The 19,944-nt window shown below is 41.1% G+C and overlaps 1 protein-coding gene and 1 long non-coding RNA gene across 3 annotated transcripts in view; one reads left to right on the forward strand and one right to left on the reverse strand.

The window, feature by feature from the left end:
* Positions 1 to 19,944, reverse strand: part of ptpn4a (protein tyrosine phosphatase non-receptor type 4a) — a 77,365-nt gene that overhangs the window by 49,595 nt on the left and 7,826 nt on the right. The window lies entirely within an intron of this gene.
* On the forward strand, positions 236 to 2,362 carry LOC115587919 (uncharacterized). Its single transcript, XR_003985230.1, has 4 exons — positions 236 to 673; positions 1,343 to 1,608; positions 1,871 to 2,002; positions 2,228 to 2,362. It is a non-coding gene; the product is annotated as an uncharacterized LOC115587919 (long non-coding RNA).

A 19,944-nucleotide genomic window follows, 5' to 3' on the forward strand; every position in this document is an offset into this window, starting at 1 on the left:
TCAACATTTAACAACCAAACCGTGGCAGAAGGAGCGCTGTCTGCTCATCAGTGGGAATAAAGAAACAACAATTCAACAAGAAGCTGCTCCACTTAGAACAAACCAAAGCCCGTTATTAGCGAGGCCACATCTGACTGCTCTCCTTGTCTTTGTTGACTGCAAACTGCTCGCATGTGAAGAGGGCTAACTAACGGTGCCAAACTCTTGTCAACTTTTACAGAGGAGCAATAGAAAGCATCCTGACTGGAAACATCACAAACTGGTGCGGTTAGTGAACAGCCCGGGACAGGAAGGCTCTACAGCTGGTGATTAAAACCACCTTGACCATTGCTACCCGTCTACACAGAGCCCCAAGGACACTACAACACCCACTCCAGCCACAGTCTGTTCACCCTGCTGTAGTATCCACTGCCATACCACCAGACTACAGAGCAGCTTCTCGCCTCAGGCTGTGAGACTGCTTAATAGGCTGTGTATCGCCATTGGATACTTTTATGGCACCAACCAAAGTGTCTCGACACCATCGAATATCGACGACTGTCTTGTCATTCGATACCAAATTTCATTCCAAAGAAGTAAACCTCATCAACAACAGTGAGCCAATAAGTGTGCAGCTGTCTCGGGTCAAGCAGGACTAACACCAGGTTAGGCCATGAGACAAGGCTCACCACCTGTAAGTGTAATGTAATCTTCTGTTAAGACAGGTTTCACAAATTTGGTATTTAAATAAAAAGTCATGCTTAGAAACCAGTAACTCATCCCTCCGCACTCTGATACTTTCACAAGTAGTTCGGGTTTTTTTTGTATGTAGCACCAAGAGGCTAAAACTGAATTCAATTTGTAATCAGTTTTGTAAAATGACCTTATAACTTGTTACCTTGATTTCAAGTTTCCAGATAAAAAATGGCCTCTTATACTTTGCAATTTATCCTCATTGTGCTCTGTAAGAATGAATAATGAAGTGAGCTCCTGAACAATGACAAAGTGAGTAAAGGCCAGTATCAAAACAAGTAGAACAGTCCTGTAAGTCAGGCACTGACTGACAGGAAAGCAGCCTTAAAATATGAAAAAGAAAACACTTAACCATGCAAACACTTATGAAATATCACAATGATATACGTTATAGTCTTGTATCATGATAATGATACAGTAATATCACGCAGCCAAACCCCCAAAGCTCCATCTCTATGCCTCAGAGGCAAGCTCTTCCTATTTTTGTGTAGCTGCAGAGATGTTTTCATTTTCCCACATTTCGTTGGGGAACATATGCCTTTGCAGTGGGATCTGTGCCCTTCCCGTTCGCCTCCCGCTTGCTTCATTCCTCTGTGATTTGTCTTGACAGGAGACATAATAACCCTGCATGGGTCATGGCCCCGTCATCAAGGGCTGCTGTATTTGCAACGATGGCTCTGTGTGAGCGTATTTGTGTGTGTGTATATGGTATATATGGAGGGACCTCTGCGTGTCTGAACTGCTTGTCACTACACATCAGCACAAACCTCCCATGACCACTGGCAGATGGTGTACGTACACACACATGCATAAAACACACCGCAGCAGCAGCATCGAGCCTTCTGACCTCCGGAGATTCAAGCTACACACAAAAACGTGAGATTGTTACGTCTCTAACAGGTGGTTGTAGTATACACAGTATATAATTCTTTTATACCTTGTGTGACTGCATTATAAATACATGACTATCATAAAATAATCATTCTTACGTATTTATCATCTCATATCTTGCCATTTTGAACATGTTTCTTGTTTCACTGTGATACCATCACGTGTCTCCACTTCACATTGCTGCATCAACGAGAAAATCAAATATCTTGTAGCAATCAACTGCACATCTGTCAATCAAATTCAACAGTGACACGAGTTTTAACAAGAAGTCAACGGGAATACTTGTCCATTTTTTGACACGACACCCTGAAGTCCATGAGAACATTAAAGGAACAAAGCGAAATGTGCCATCATATTGGTGAGGCCCATTCAAAAGAATGTAAGTCCAGAAAACAAATCATATATATTCTAAGAAACCACTATATTGGATTTTTTCAAACTTATGTTATGTGTAAAGATTTGTTTTTTAACCAAGAGGATACTTCTTATCAAATGAAAGCAGTGTCTCTGCGTGTAATAACCCCCGATGATGTTGACAGGGTTATCTCAGGTTGGGCTTGGAGACTACAATTTAGATTTTTACTGTAAAGTTTTTTTTTTGCAGTGCATCATAGAAGTGACGCACTGCCTCCCCCACTAATGTCAAAAGAAATCCTGACACGGTTGTGAAATACAGCATTAGCCTACACAGGAAAAGAGCGGAGGCGCCACATCACGCGTCATCTACGATGAGTTGGGGAATTGTTTATGTCTTCATTCAATAATTCAACCAATCACTACATGAAATGCATCAGTGCCCATGTGATTCAGCTCTGCAGGTGACAGTGCTTACCACCTACACTAACAGCTGCCTGGAGGAAACCCAAACCTGGGGGCGTGGAGCTGCATTACAGGAAGTGTAAGAACCAGAGGAGGAGAGCTGGCAGGTAACATCCAAGCAGGCGTGACGCTGGTCGTACTGTGGGTCAACCTGGTGAGATCAATATATCTGACTGCCAGCAGAACAACCACACACACACAATCTGGCTCACATGCATAAGCACAGGCAGTCACACAGCCATGAATGCATACAAGTGCACAAGCAAACATGCACACTGACGGCAGCCACAGCAAAGCCAGCTTGGGAAACAGAGCGAACGATCCAGTGAGATGAGCAGAGAGGAATGCAGAGATGAAGCCATGCAGAAGGAAGGAAGGAAGGAAGGAAGTATGAAGGAAGGAAGGAAGGAAGGAAGGGCTCTCTCTCCCATCACTGCCTCACACTGTGGAAGAGCAACGGGACACACAGCTGATGAGGTCTGACACACAGACTCTCTCCACAGGCCGGCTCGTCCTCCCTGCTCTCTTCCTGTCCAAACATTTTTCTGCCATCGAGCTGAAGATAATTTAAAGACCACGGACTGAGGTACTGGATCATCTCTGCAATGTGTGGCTGTTTTAGCACATTTCTCCACCAAAATAACACAAATTTGTCACTTTAAATTATGTTAAATTTTTCGAAATCCCAAATATTGTCGTGGAGTTGCTACCAAGGTTTGTTTTTCTTCTTATTTTTGTCAGAATAGCCGAAGCTTGTCATTAAGCCTGCAGCAAACTTGTGTCATGCATCTGCTCTACCCATCTGCATCCCAATGCCATTTGTTTTCTCATTCATACTCAGGTTTGTAGTCTTCGGTTTTGCAACGTTTTGCTGTCCCGCTCCACTGTGTTGCTCACTATCCTCTTCTACTGGACCGTTTTCTATTCTACTTGATTCCATTTTTCAGTGCCCTATAATTTTCTGCTCTGTCGTGTTTTCAGTTTTGCTCTGCTGAGCTGGACAGGGCAGCCACACTCCCCTGAGAGAAGCCTCCGGATCTCCGGAAGCACGCTAACATTATTGCTTCCTGCAGTCAGCAGAGCTTACAAACAGGCAGGAGTGTGTATGTGTGTGTGTGTGTGTGTGTGTCTTGACCCTAAAGCTTCCCTCGGTGGTGGGCTTGCTCAGCTTATTGCAAACACAGACCGTCCTGGAGCCTTCCTGTCTGTACACAGGAATACACGCCCTTCATATAAACACATATGATACACCCCCCCCACATGCACATACATACAAATGTTATCTAACACCAAAAATCCGGCTGTGTACAGTTTGACGGAATCAGAACACACACACAAACACACAGAAGCACGACGATAAAAAGAACATTACCTACTGAACTCCGATTGTCCCCGTATTTCTTATTTATACCAACGGAACAAAAAGTCTTCAAAGGGAAGAAAGTAACACAACATTCGACGTCTTTTCCCAGCTGGAATGTGGGACGACTACTGAACTTCATTTGCCCCGCACATTTCTATTTATACCCCTAATTTCTTCAAAAGAAACTGAAAGAAGACGCGCTACGTATGTTTTTTTTTCTGTCCCTTTGTGTTGCTCTGGAACAATTGAAATAAGAGGCTTGCAGTTAGGAATCCCAAAGGAACTGCACATTGCAACGTGTTTCACAATGAGTAAACTAGGCCACAGACAAACAGGTGGTCAATTACAGATGTGTGCCAGTGTGTGTGTTTGTTTGTGCAGACAGCTTGTGACTGCTGAGAGTTTTCGTAATGGAGGAAATAAAAATAAAACACGACTTTAAAGCCCTCATGCATCTTTACCCTCTTTCTGCGTACGTCATTGGAATAAGAGCAGAGAAATTAAACATGCACAGACTCTGACCTGACAAGACTAGTTACTCTGTCGTCATGCGTCAAAAACAAAGTAGTGTGCTTGGTATTAAGTGAGCACGGCCTCGATTTATTCTTAACCTGTTCCGGCTCTTTCTTTCCTTCGCATTCAGCACAGTCGCCCATCCTCTTTCCACTTGATTCTATTTAGACGCCAACATCTCGTTTCCACAGAGCTCTGAGTCAACCGGGAGTTCATTCATTCCTACGGGAAAGTCTGTGATCTCTGACGTGTTTGCTGAACTAGACTTTCTTGAATATTCCTTGGGGTTGTTAAAAGAAATGTTGACTTCTGCGGTTGAGTTCAGACAGACAGTATGCACTGTGTGCCGAGGGAGGTTAGCATAAAAATTAGATAACTGGTTGATTGCCATATTATGACTCGATTTATCAATTTTCTCCTGAGTGCAAAGTTTAACAGCATATTTAGCTTAATTGTTCAAATGCTCGTGGCGTAACACGTAGAGTGCGGCCAGGACAGCATACTCGTCAAAAAGTCGTCTGGATTTTTCGATTGGGATTTGGATTATTGCAGAAAATAAGACCTGTGAAGCTAAGACACTTACACCTTTCGTTTCGTCAAATAATCTTCACGGAAGAACACCAATTTTATGATTTTTCAAGAGTAGTTACAATCGTCAGAGGCAAAAATTTCACGTTGGTCTGTAAACGAACTACAGCATAGTCGGGTGACTTCAACATCACCACCACTCACCATCAATAAATAACTATATTAGAATGGTTTGCAACAAAAGTTCACATATAAAGACGTTTAATGTCCCTGACAACCTCTGCAGTCTCATTTAGCCGCTTGATAGAAATCATGTTTCGCGAGGTATTAACCAACGTATGTTTACAGTGGAACAAAACGTTTGAGTATCTCAAGCCTGTGTTAAATTAGACTTTATTCAAGGCATCTTAGCGACCTATTACAACATTGACTCATGGTTCATATGTCTTTTAGCTACACATCAATTTTTGGTCGCCATTCATTGTGGATGCTGTTTTTGTCTCAATAATGTACCACGCGTATATAAAAACACAAACAATGCAAACAAAAAAGCATTTCCTTGCTGAACATGGTGAAAACAAGGCCCATCACCGACCTCATTGACCTTCGCTCAGTTTTCACCACCCCTTCCCTCCCTGTGTTTTTAATGTTGCACACTTTTTTTCCCCTCCACCTACCATCCTCCATCCATCCACCCCTCCCACATCCCCCGTGATCCCTTTAATTCTACTTATTTTATGTAGGGCAACGACAGCAGCAGGAAGAGTGCTGTTTTGTGTCCGTGTGTGTAATTGACAGATTCAAACAAAGCATTTAAAATGCTTCATGTGGGGGAGGAGGGGGGCCGAGGGAAGTTGCAGCTTAAGGAATGTGGGCAGCGAATGACCTCTGACCTGCTTTAGGGATAGCCATATGTGGCCCCGGCTGATGGCAAACCCATACAGTGCAGAAGAGAAGAGAAGAGAAGAGAAGAGAAGAAATTTGTTGATTTTTATCTGAATTTTTAAGAAATTCATTATCTGTTGGCTTGGTATGCTGTCAAACCAGCACATGCTTTAAAAGGACACCGCCCGCAGCCTGACAAATTAAAAAAAGGATGTGGGTAAGAAGCTCTCTAACACTTTGAAACTGAAACTTTATAGAATGCATATGCCCAACGAAATGGACAAGTGCGAGCCAGTCTCACAGCATGTGTGTGAGTTTAGGCTGCCTAACGGTCTGTTTATTTAGGCGTCATTATAACCATTCGTGCAAAACATGAATTGGGAAAACTTCATCGATAATTTGGCTTCAATTAAAAGCCAAGCAACTGTCGACTTGTGAGCCATTTCTCAGTTCAAGTATGCGGTCCAATTTATAAAAACCTAGGTCAATTGTGCTCATTATTATGCGAGGAGGAAGTCTAGTCGGGTTGGTCGGTTTGTCTCATATTCATCACAGTTCGGTTATGCAGAGTTGCAAACGTCTGCAAACCTCTGCTTGAACTTCACTGAGCCCTCATGGAATAAGCCTCTTCAGAAAAGACCTGAGTCAGCCCGTCTTGCTTCATTGATGGGAAACATGAGGCAGGCCAATCCAGTTCTCAGCTGCTTAAAGCCTATTATTTTGGATTTCAACTTAATAAAGACGTGCGAAAGCAGTGAAAGGAACATGCCTTGAATAATGAGCATTTATTTTTAGTCTACTGTACTTTTATTTAGAGCTGTAAAAGAAGACATGAGCTGGAAGTAGATTTTAGTAGCAATGAGCTGTATTTTACCAACTGCAGCCCTAAAGTCAAAATTAAATTACATTGAATGCTTTTTATTTGTAAGTCACTCCCTCTTGAAGGCATAAAATCAGTATTCAAAAAGGGATGAGTGTTATATTTATGCGTTTTGGTTTCCTCATTGTCCCCCCTGTCTGTTAACGCTTCTATCAAATGCCAAATCTGCATATTCAATTAAACAGTAACATCCCTCATCTATCACCAGATGACAACCTGATTTAAATCTTAAATCTTTAACTTTAACACTTTTTTTAAAAACTTAAAAAACTGCAGCATGAACAACTCTTCAACAGAGGGGAACCACAACGTTTCCTGTGGTTTTCACACAGGCCAAAGTAAAATATACCTGAATAAACATTATCCAACTGACGGCCACAAGGGTCAAACTAGGTGAGTGGATCAGTGAGCTAAAAAGGATTTAAGACAATAGCAAAGAGGATGCAATCTATTACAGCGTGTGCTATTTAAGTAAAACAAACTTTCTTCTATCACGGTTGTAACTTTTAAAACAACATTTTAACAAGGCTGTCCATTCATTGTGTTTAAACCCAGTATTACTTCACAGTTACAGAGATGATTAGATTAAACTCATTTGTAGAGCTGTTTCCAGTGGTGGCTGCCCGGCAGCGTTTCCGTCTTCTGTGATCCAAACAATGTCCTTAAAGGCAGGTCTTGCCACTCAGCAGCCATCTTGGTAAAACCTACAGGCAGTTATTTTGGGGCGAGCAAGAACAGGCCACTAACTAAATGAATGTGGAGAGAGCTAAAATTTCACTTTTAATGGTCAGCGGAACATAAAAACTGCTAGAATAGCCAGTCACATCTGATAAAAACTGCTTATATATTAAGATTTAAAACAACCTTTTTCCCCCACAGGTCAGACTTCTACTCCAAGTGCACACGGTTTCACAACACCAGCTTCTTTTTACGGCTCAATAGAGAGTGTAGTGACGTGACACAGTTGGGTCATCTCACCAGGGCACTTTAACAAATGTGAGTTTAATGCCTAATCTTTAAAAAACCATCATCCATTTTAGTAATCCTGTGCATTAGCATGATATCCTCCTCTTTCACGCTTATTAGAAGTCCGGCACCAAATCAAAAACAGTCGTGAATCTCAACTGCGTGCTCCCGTCAGTGCAACAACACGGCTGATATCTTCCCCAGTTCGGCTGCTGCAATTGACTTTTGTGCATCATTGATCCGCCATCTCTTATAATTATGGACCTGTCTATTCTTAAAATGTCTCTGTTCGGAATATTTCCAATAATTCCGGAGTGCTATAAAGTAAAAATGTCTGGAGAAGTCTCTTATCTTACACAATTCAGAAATTAGTTATATTAATAGTTGCTGCCGTGTTTGACAAGGCAAGATGACGTAACCAGAGATGTAAAAGAAAAGCTGCCTTAGTAACAGTTCAGTACAATCTCCCAACCCCAGCAGCGTGTGTTAATTTTCTGAAATGAGTGGATTTAAAACCAGAATCAGATCTGATTAATGACTGGACCGCAACACCAGAGGCTTTCCTCGAAACACATTTCCCCACCTCCATGTTTTTTCTCTCCTCTCCTCTCGGTCTTTAACTGTCAGTATGGCCTGTGAGTCCATTATGCAAATTATAGTGATCAGTGCCAGGGAGCAGCCATTTACACACACACACACACACACACACACACACACACACACAGAGCCATTCATAAAAACCTAACACCTGTCACAGAGATTCCTACTGAATCAAAGTCGCACATAATGGAGAGTGATGGGGATTTTCAGCCGGCGCTCTTTCTGGTCAGTGCTGCGCTCATCTCCCTCTTAATGCATCTCACATGTCCTCTCAACTGACCATCATATTACCTTCATATATCAGCCAATAAACGTTCACCTCTCCACCTCTCTCTCCTTTAATGGTCTTCTCTTCTCCGATCCTGTCCGAGTGTCTATACATCCTCCTGCACCTGTTCTCCTTTACACCTGCTCGTTAGCTAGTTTGCTCTTTTCATCTTCCCCCCCTCAAGGTTCTCGTTTCCACCTGACCCGGCTAACATGCATTTCCTGTTGCAAAGGAGTGTTAAATGCACAGGAATACCTCGCCTGCATCAAACACTTCACTCTGTGTAGTGAGTCTTTCTGCAGTTATTTAAAAGCAGAATCTTCTTGAATTACTGTTTTTATGTTAGAGGAAACAAAGTAATGTAATAATGTAATGTTTACTACTAATTTTTTGTGCACCACCTCAAAAATATTAGGCTTTCCAAGTACTGTGTTGAGCAGCTCACAGAGGGTGCGCACTAGACACTTCAGCCAAACGAGCCAGCTAACTTCCTGTTTAGCGCTTGGCTAACTTGAATGGGGAGTCTCCAAATTATATTTGATCAAAAGGATTACATTATGGTAGTAAAAGAGTAATTTTGTAATGCTCAAAAAACTGTATCCAATGTTTTACAGGTGACTCTGTCACAATGCTAGCTTATGGAAAAATGCTGGGCCGCAGTGCATAACGTAACGATGTAATCAAATGGTTGGGCCACCAAGAAAACTGGCTTCAAAGCCTGTCGCAGTTCCTCGAGGCTTGGTGGCCACTAGCACTTCTCATACCGAGAGTTTCCACTTTCAGCCATGTTTGTAGCGTTTTTGTTAGATTAAAGGTTCCCATCACAGTAAGAGTTTGCTGTCTAATTAATCATGGGGGATGTATGTGCACAGGGTTAGGGTTAGGCACAGTTCCTACCCTGGAAACCTTTAGCCGTAAACCGTTAGCAACACATGCTGAGGCTAGCAGAACAAGATGATTGGCATGCAGGTAGGTGACACTATGTTGTGCACAAATGAAATGCCGAAGCTTGAAGACACGCCTGGAGTTATGAATAAGACACAGACGGTGTGTGTGTCTTGCTCCAACATTTTAGTGAGTGATTCATATCTGTATGCCGTTGTTTGTTTGTCTTTAGCAGCTAACAAACTCATACCTGACTCTGACACCTTTACCACTGTATCAACCACACTGTGACTTCTGTTTACCCAATCATGTCAACCGCATCGAGCTTACATGAAAACAATAGCTTCAAATAATTTTTGACATTTCCGATGACCCTGTTGAGCGCCTGTAAATACATGATATCTCCACTCAGTCTCAAGATTCACATGAAGAAAACATTCCAACAACGGAAACTTTTAGGTGAACACCTCGTTTTGATTACGTCAGCAGCATTATGATCATAGCTGCTGTCAGAAAAACCACAGTTAACACACCTAGGTAAGAGGTCGACTTCACTTGACGTTTTCATTTACATATAGCACAAATGTCACCGGGGTGGCTGACTGGCTAGCAGCAGTGCAGAAAAGGCCACATTTTAAGTTTCCTGTTCTCAGCAAACACTGCAACTACTAACTGGTCCAACGTAAAGCCATTAAGACGTAACAAATACAGGAAATATAAATCCACCTCATGTTCATTTCATGTGGAGCTATTTTATGTGTCATAACCACAGATGTGTCTGACAGTAAACCAGATTATGATTGGTTTTGTTTGTCATTGTGTCCAACAGCAGCAGGTTCTGGGGATCCTCCCACCAAAAAAGCTTTACACATAAAGTTGACTTTCCTTACACTAAAAGAGAAAGAGAATATCAAATAATATTTAAACTTGTCAGAGTGGACAGTGTCATGTTGTGGCACAAAATTAAAGGAATTTCAAACCAAAATAAAACATGGAAACATGAGAGGGGTGGGACAGTGTTGCCTCATTTATATAACATGAGGCCCTCTTCTCTACAGTAATGTGGACACACACATACATGCGCGCACACACACACACACACACACACACACACACACACACACACACACAGAAAAACAGAAAGCAGAGAAACAGAGATGCAGGTTTGATTAAAGCAGCACATTCCCCTGATTTTTCCTTTCCTGCTGACGCTGGCACCTTTAAATGTTAGCAGGGGTCGTGTTCTGAGCACGCTGCAAATTTCCACCCGCATCCACCTCAACCCTGCACATTCCTGCCCCACCAGCAGGGAGGCCAGGTGTTCTGCACCAAGCACACACCCCCCCTGCTGCTATGCAGTTACGCTGCTAGGCTAGAAAATGCAGCTACAGGCATGAGGGCTCCGGCCACTTTTACACCTGACAGGAACAATAACGTCCGCATGGTTTTTGTCTGCACTTGTATCTTTTCATTCAGAACTGAATAGGTAATTTCCTGATTTGTGTTATTACTGTCTTCTTTTAGACTTTTGTGGGAACAAGCTGATATAATGTGTAGCATGAAGCAAAACCTGAATGCATCAATACATCACAAATTAAACCAAGATATCCTCAAGAACACCAAGTGTTTCAATTGCAAGCTCAAGCCAAAGTAACCTCGGTGATCCAGCATCCATACAAACAAAGATTAATACATACACCTTACACACCTGCTGTATATAAAAATGTATCTACAAGAGCTTCAATGATTAATCGATCAACTATTTCAGTACTCGGTGAATGGTTCCAAAGTCTAAATTCTCTGATTCCAGCTCTTTAAATCAGACTGTTTTCTGGTTTATTCATCTCTATGACACTGAGTATCTTTGGGTTGTGGACAACACAAGAAAATCAAGGATGTCATCTTCGGATTTGGGAAACAATGATTGATATTTTTCATCATCTTCTAACATTTAATAGACTAAACAACTAATCGATTAATAGAGGAAATAATCAACAATGTAAAAAAATCATCCCTTGAAGCCCTGAAAACTATACAACAAAGCACACTGCACATAGCCCCAAGCTGTACTGTACACTTTAACTGAAGGCTTTCACATGACACGACCGGCTGCATTCAGGCAGTCGGTCTCTGTCAAACTAGGGCAAAGTTTAAAGTCTGAGCATCAGGGCGCAGTGATTTTCTTGAGCAGTTGCTGAGTCGGGGCGTCAACACTGCAAACAATTAAAAATAAGAATGGAATTACACAGCGTTAAGCACTTTGGTGCAGATCATGTGAAAGAAGCTCTAGTTTTTGCCTGAATGCACCGAGGCACTCGTACAGGTCTTACAGTGAAAGAGCCCTCGAGACTTGCACACTGTTCTGCCTGGTGCTTTAGTGCCGTCGAGTGCCGAACATCGTGAAGGCAACACTTCCAGATTTGTGCTGTTACAATAAAGAGAAAACATATAAACACACTTATATTTAGGCATGATTTTTGGTCACATAACATGTGAGTCTCCTAGAAAAAAGCTGAGAGGATAGCATGTGATAATGTCATGATGACTGCATGATTTACTTAATCCCCCGCACCCTCAGGATCATCCTGGATTCCTATTCTTAGAAGCTATAGCTGTCCAGGCCCTGACACTCAAACACTAAACCAATCAAAACTCATCTCATCAAATTTCAACCCATCTCGTTCATTACCAGTCTCCCCTCACAATACTAAAGCCTTTTTTCTAAGTAGTCTTCCAGCTCTGCTCTTTGCTGAGAACCAGAATTAGACGGGGGTTGACATTTAAAATGAGAGATAGGCAGCGGCTGGTTGAGGAAAGAGTACTCGGAAAAAGGCTTTTATCATCAGCCTAATCCTTTAGAGGCAATACAACAGTCATATTCCTGGAAGCTCCGCACATCCTGCTGCCGATCAAGGTTTTACTAAAATGTGCCCATATTATCAATGCCGAACCGTCTCTGAAAGGTCACTGCTCGGGCACTGAGAAGAGATTGCCTGATTTATTTTTCACGCTTAACAATGAGTCAAGGTCTCTTCAGAGAAATTACAATACAGTTTAATCTCCAGGCCTATTTATGTTATAGGCATTTAAAAAAACTTGAAACGCTGAATAGATAGAACTACTAAGAAGAATATGATACACAAAAACTAAAAATATACAAGATAGTAACCACACTATGTGGTGTTGGCATCCTTATACAGTACCAACTGAAAGTTGAGTGGTAAACCAACGATATCTATCAATCAAACCTTGTGAGGAAGGGCAAACTGTTTCTACCTTTAGTAGTATACAAACAAAAATACAACCAATTAATTCATTATCTCTGCCAAGGAGGTTATTGTTTACACCTTTGTTGGGTGGTTTGTCAGCAGGATCACACAAAAACTACGGAATGGATTTGCATAAAACTCAGTGTTATTTAACATTGTGAGTTGTTTTTGACATTTTCGTTAATTTCTCAAGAGATAATGCCTGAATCTGGATGACATTTTCTTTTATTTAGGAGGCTGGTGTCTATGAGTGAGTTCAAAAGAGATTACTGGGCTTTATTGACTAACATCCTGTGGAATTTGTCACTCTGCCAGCCAAGATCAGATTATAAAGCATTTTTACCGCATTTTGGACAGCACTGCCCTAAAACTTTGAAATTACAAATAGTTAGATTTAGACATATTCTAAAAACTAAAATGTAAAATTAAATATACAGCTATGTTGAACAGACTAATGGTTGGGAGACTTGAGATAAAATTTCTAGAATTAACAAAAGCGTATGAATTTTAAGGAGATGCTGTACTTTGATTAAGGTGCACTTACACCATATGACGTCTCTCCAAGTTCAGACCAGGCCACACAAACAAACAGGTGCAGCACATCTGCTGCTTTGAAAAATCTGAAAAAATTAATCGTATATGTGCCTTTAGCACAAATGTTCACTTCTGAGAGAAACTGTTCTTGCCTTTAGCATGTTTTTTCTACAGAGTTGTACCTGGTGTGGTCAGTGTGTGTGTGTGTGTGTGTGTGTGTGTGTGTGTGTGTGCCCAAGGATGGGACGTACTGTGGGCTTATAGAGTCTGCTTTATTTTGCTGATGAAAGAGATTCTGCTTGATGCATAATTTAGGAAGCTGTGCCAAAGGTTTACACTGTGCCACGCTTCTCTCTCCCTTTATGTTATTTTGTGATGATCGCTATCTTTTTGACACTAAATTACTTAACCTACCATGTTGCTTTTTATGCAACGTTTACATGTCAGAGGGCAGCATCATTTTGACCCTCAAGAGCCGCAGTTAAGTCGTAGGTGGGGGGAGATTTAGACGACATGCAATACTATGAATGCTCAAGGACCTACAAAATATCAAGTATAAAATCAATAAATTGAATATCCTTAAGGTAGATTAACCGTAAACGATTAACCTACGAAGTTAAGCAGCCGTTAGCCCTGCTGCAACACACAGACAATCCGAGAGGAAGTGGCGATTCAAAAATGGAGATGATGATTAAACAGCTTGTTTGAATGTATAATATAGCTCATATAACAAGAAGTATGTGAGTGGGAGAGGTGTTAGGGGACGTCTCTGTACCACTGGTTGTATGAAGAGGTGAAGATGAAGAGATAGAGGTGGGTGGAACACATTGTGGTTGGTAAACAGGGCCAAAACAGGAAAGCGTGGGCCAACCTGACGATCACCACACAGCCTGTACAATGTTTCCACGCTGTACAAAATAAGGCTGCTGCTGCTGCTGCTGCCGCTGAAAAGCACTGAAACAGCAATTAGTCACCTTTTCTGTGCAGGTCTTGAGGTTTAAGGCAGAAATGTGTGTCTGGATTAATCCCTTTCAAGGCCACAGTTTGCTTCATGCAGAATACCAAAGTGCATGCCTGAACAGCTGATACCAATCTCCCACCATCAGACTTCATTTCTGCAAGAATCACTCAACACAGTGGACTGACACAGTAACCACTGCCTTTTTCTCATACAACTGATGCAGCTCTGACATCAAATACCATGTGACTATAACATGCTGTAGCTTACAAAACTAGAAGGGAGGCCTAATACAGACTTTTTTTCAGCTGATAAACCATAATTTCACATATTCGTATTTAAAAAAAAGAATATTTTCATTAATTTTTCCCATGTACTATGCAGCATTTAGCATGCTAACTTTAAGATTACACTCACTTCTTCTTAGCTTACAGACAACCTAGATTCCAAAAACTTTAGGCCGCTGTGTAAAAAATGAATAAAAACAAAATGCAATGGTTTGCAATTCCGTTTCGACCCATATCCAATTGAATACAGTCTACAAAGACAAGCTCTTTCATGGTCAAACAAATGAAATATATTGTTCATTGGACATATACACTCATTACAGATTTGATGCCTGCAGAAGAGCCACAGTGTGCCAACTAATCAGGGTTGTATGTAGGCTAGTACAGGTTATGTTTTTGCAATTGGGTTATGAAGCAGATCCGCTCTAGCACTGACCTGGTATAAAACAGCATCAAACTGGGTTTCACAAACACGGGTTAAACAGCGCTTGATTTAGCTGTTCTGCATTAATCTGGTTTTACAAAAGAAGATTAGTGCAACCCCAGACCTTAGTGAGGGCGTAATGAACCAATGAAACAGATTCAATTTCAGAGGAATGCTGTTATTCTGTACAGTAGGTTTTAGTATTTAGTAATACGCATAGAATAGAAACGTTACGAAAATGAAATAGGGCACTATTAGAGCAACACAAGAAAACAAACACAGATGCACACTGAACAAATTTAGCATACCCAGATGTACCAGTTTCAACGTATACCACGGAACATCAAATGGCTGTTTTTAACACGATCCTGTTTAAATTGATCTAAAATATAGCCGTGCTAGCTACAGCATTCCTTTTTTCTTTGCAGCAGAATGCTTGGACTTCTGTCTTCCGCCCCTTTATAATAATGAGATAACGGCGTTGCGTTGCGTTGCGTTGCATTGCGTTGCGTTGCGTTGCGTTGCGTTGCGTTGCGTTGCGTTGCATTGCGTTGCGTTGCACACAATGAGCATCTGAAGATATTGAACCATAACAATCTCACACCATCGTGGCCCTATTGTACATATGCACAACAGCACCCTATTCACTTTCAACCTGCAGACACAGCTATGTTCTGTTATATGCACAATTTATTGACGTAAGTATTACATTGTACTGTAACACAAACAGTCATAAACCAAGATATCTAATATCTAAATAAGGGCCAGTCCTTAACTGTAGCATCTGAAATAGTTCCTCAAGTGGCCGGCGGACGAGCCTGACATGGTACAAAGTAAGATTATTGCCACTGCTCATCAAGGTAGCTTAGCCACGGTGAATCAGTTGCTAGGTTAATGCTCAAGCAAGAGATTCTGAAACATGCACATGATTCATAGTCCTGTAATTAATGCGTCTTAGATTAAAGTGTCCAAGAAATGTCATGTATTGTCCTCTTCCTAGCAGCTTCCATGCTGGCACGGTGCAGCCGTGAGTCAGCCATGAGCCGGCCCCCTGCCTCATGCTGAAATCAGAGAAACCACAAGAATGTAACAGCTTCTGTTATTATCCCTCCCTGCTGCCTCGCTGCCTGATAGCCTGCCCTAGAAAATAGTGGCGAGGCTGCCTGTTTCCCTCTCTCTCTCTGACACACTCTCTCTCTGACACACACACAATCTTATTCTCATGTTCTCTCTGTCGTTCTCATATCTGACACACACACACACACACACACACACACACACACACACACACACACACACAGATATACGATTTCTCGCAGGGTATGGTTGTCCATTTTGCTTGCTTGCTTTCCTGCACACGTATACTGTATATAAGCTCTCTCACACACACACACAGACACACACACACACACACACACACACACACACAGGACCTGACAGTGCAAAATCACTGCAATTTGTTTTTCCTACTGAGAATTGCTGCAAATCCATGGCTGTCAGACACATAGAAACATCTAGACACATGCCCGCAGATACAACAAGCTGCTACAGTGCGTAACTAGCCGGCCAACACACAGTAAAACAGATCAATAGACTGTAAGACTGACTAATTGGTAGACCAATATATTTTCCTCAGATTGACTGTTAACAAGAGACTGAGTTTACGGGGCTCCACAAAATGTTGCCATTTCCGCATCTTTTGGCAAAGTAACCAATGAATGCTTTAAATAGAAATTAAAACACTTAAAAAACAGCTGATAGTCACATTTCCTTTATGCACTTTCCTCTACTTTTTTCACTTTTATTTTAAAAATATAAATATATTCTGACAAACTGACAAAATAAAGTCAAAATATGTATCCAAAATTTGATTTCTGGTCAAACATAGAACCGATTACTTAATATAAAACTTCAGATTTTGCAAATCTTAATATTAAGCCTTGCAGTAAAATTGTGGTACAGTAAATTCATGTGGTAGGACAAATGAGTGCATTCAACCTCGATAGGAACAAGCTTCATGTTTTATGTCTGCTGTTGTTCGCTTCATTCAAGGGCTGACTCAGCAGCTCCCCAGAAAACCTTTTGGCGCTAAACGTCCTGTCGACTTGTTCTGTTTGTTCTCTGCTATTTTCACTTCTTCACCACTGTGAACGGGCTGATGTCTGATGCTGAAATTCTTACACCAAGGACAATGTTTGTCAAGTTAAAGTGACGGTTTTCTGACATTTAAAGATATACTACAAAGGATTTTCAATGATTTGGGTTGGTGGCTCGCCAACCCAACAGGTGAGAAGGCTCCAAAGCCAGTGACCGCAATTCAAGACTGAGTTTCAACATTTTTAACTGTAAAACCACTGGATATTTTTATGAGGGGGGACCACAGCATAAGCATGAGACCACTGGATATCTTCAATTTTCAGCCATGTTTGCAGTAACAAAACCGGGTGTTTTTAACAAATCTTTAGGACATTTTCAGCCATGTTTTGGGCGACTAAAACAGGTATTTTAAGACAATACTTCATCTTTTCCTTACTATGACCAAGTGTTTTTTGTGCCTAAACATAACCATATCATCAGCATAGCATTGTTATAATATTATATAGAAAATGTCACCATAAGAAACATAAGGTTGCTCCATATCCATGTTTTGCAACATTTATTATGACAATTGGGTCCCATGTCTACAAACAGCAAATGACAAATCCTACATAGCATGCCTTCAAAGAGCAATGTTCTGTAGAGGGTCTATTCAAACATGCTTTTTCCATATAGGGATATAAATACATTTAGAGTCAATTGTCCTTATTACTATTGTGCTGATAATGTCATCCAATCCCCTAACCTGCACACACAACCTCTCATGATCTCTTTCCTTCTAAGTGGCTATTAAACTGGGAGGAAAAATAAGTAAGTAAAGTGTGATTTTGCAGGATTCTATAAGTTCTGGTGTGTTAGGATAGTGTTGCCAAGTATTTAGTTGCAAAATAGCCCTGAAGGGTCACAGAATGGAGTTGTGATTTACTGTGTCATGGTTAGCTTGAGGAAAGGATCATTCCTATCCTCAGGCTATGAGTTAAAGATGAGAAAGGTTAGGCCCAGATGTCAACAAAAGAGAACAGGGAGGTGATCCAAGCTCACATGGGTGGACACACCCTCCTAAAAAAACATGCCTCAGCCTTTGTAACCAGATACTTCGACGCATGTTGTCGATCCTTTCCCTCTTCCTCTCTTCACTGCATCATCTCACATGCAAAGTGACAAGATTTTCACAGCCCTTATCTACATTCAGCACCTGTCTGTTGACTACACAGAAGAAATTATGGCGAGACAGAAATCGCAAACACCTTTGTCTTGAATAAGATGCCAGACTAGGATTAGAAAACCAGTCAGGATAAAAAGAAATGAGAGCACGTAGGATGGATAGAAAACAAGGCCGACAGCGGAGAAATTCGAAGCGGTATGAAAGGAAAACAGCAGTACTGATGTCCTGTGTTGTGAGACTGCTCTTTATGTTCTTGTTTGAGTTGGATGCTTTTGCGCTTCCTCCACAGATCTCCAAGCAAAACAAGCAGCGGATAAAACAAGGTTTCACCATGTAAACTGCTGATGTTCCAGAAATAACTCTGTCAAGTGTCGCACAAAAACACACTGCATGTTTGAAAAAGAGGGCAGGAAACTTCAGAAACATGGTAGCCAATGTGAGAGTCTCCGCTTCTGGCTGTTTAATAAATGATGGAAGAAAAATGCAACTCATTTACTGTTGGTAAAAGCTCATTCTGACTGGGAGAGAGTTTTTCAGGTTGGAAATAGGCTCTATAATCCCTGCATTTAATCAAGTTTAACTCGGGAGAAAATACTTCTCAATTCATCTCAACCTGGGGTCAAAAACAAAGAGACCTCAGTAATTTCTCATGAGGGGGACACGAGACAGGCAATCCATTTTTGGCTCTGTCCCACTGTTTTTAAGCAACTGTGTCCTTTGACCTCCTGAGGTATTCAAGGCTCTTTAAGCAGCTGTTTCAAAGGCAGACCTGAGGATCTGAAGCTGACACACCTCTTGTGTTAATGTGCATAGAAGGGTAAGTGTTGCTGTGTTATATGCATTTTGGGGAATAGTACAGAGGATGATAGTGAAGCAAAGGACAAGCCAAAACACGTAGTGGAGCATAACTCTTGAGTAAAGACACAGGAGCCAGCTGTACTCACATACCTGAGGAGTGTAAAGGTGGGGGTGGGGCTGCATCGGAGAGGCGTTCCCTCTCTCAGAAGAAAAGTGTTTACGTACGATTGTATTATTCACTTGTTCTTATGTGTAACCAAGTTTTAACTACATTTCTAGTATCTTTCACATTCAGATAGAGACCCAGCAATTAATCAATTACTTGATGGCTGCTATTCCAAGAAAGGAAAAAGGAAAAACAAACAAACATTTACATCCTCTGATTTCAGCTTCTCAAATGTGATTATTTCTTGTTTCTTTACTCCTCTCTAACAGGAAACTGAATATCTTGGGGTTGTGGATAAAACAAGACTTTTGAGGATTATCTTAGACCAAACAACTCATCTATTAACAGAAAAAATCTTCAACAGATTCATCTACTATGAAAATAATCGTTGAAGCAAAAGTTGTAGTCCTAGATCCAAATAAAACATAAATCCTGTGACTAAAAATTTAAAATAAATCTTCCCTGAAAAGTCCAACATGATGGTATAATTCTCTGGCCATTTGCAAAAAAAAAAAATCCCTGGCATGTTGTCCCATTGTGTTTCAAGTAACATCAGCTCCATCTTCATTTGCTTTGCTAATGACTGGAGACACATTGGAACATTTCAATAAATCAAATCGCAACTACAGTTCACACAATAATAAGTGCGATCGTGTCCGTGTGTTGCTCACAAACACGTCAACACTGGTAAACAGCGAAGACAAGAAATGTGAGCAACTCTGATCAAACCAAACATGCCCACAGTGAAATCAATAAATGATGTTCAGAGACCAATAGAGGCACCATTTGCCCAGATGCCCATCAGTATTTCATGTTCTATTTATTTGCAATCATGTTGCCCAATCTTAATTGCAATATTTTTCTTAATTTTGAAACACTATGGCCAGACTTGAAATAGCAATGGAATTCCTCTGCT

This window comes from Sparus aurata, chromosome 9, assembly GCF_900880675.1.
Source record: "Sparus aurata chromosome 9, fSpaAur1.1, whole genome shotgun sequence".
Taxonomy (NCBI): Eukaryota; Metazoa; Chordata; class Actinopteri; order Spariformes; family Sparidae; genus Sparus; species Sparus aurata.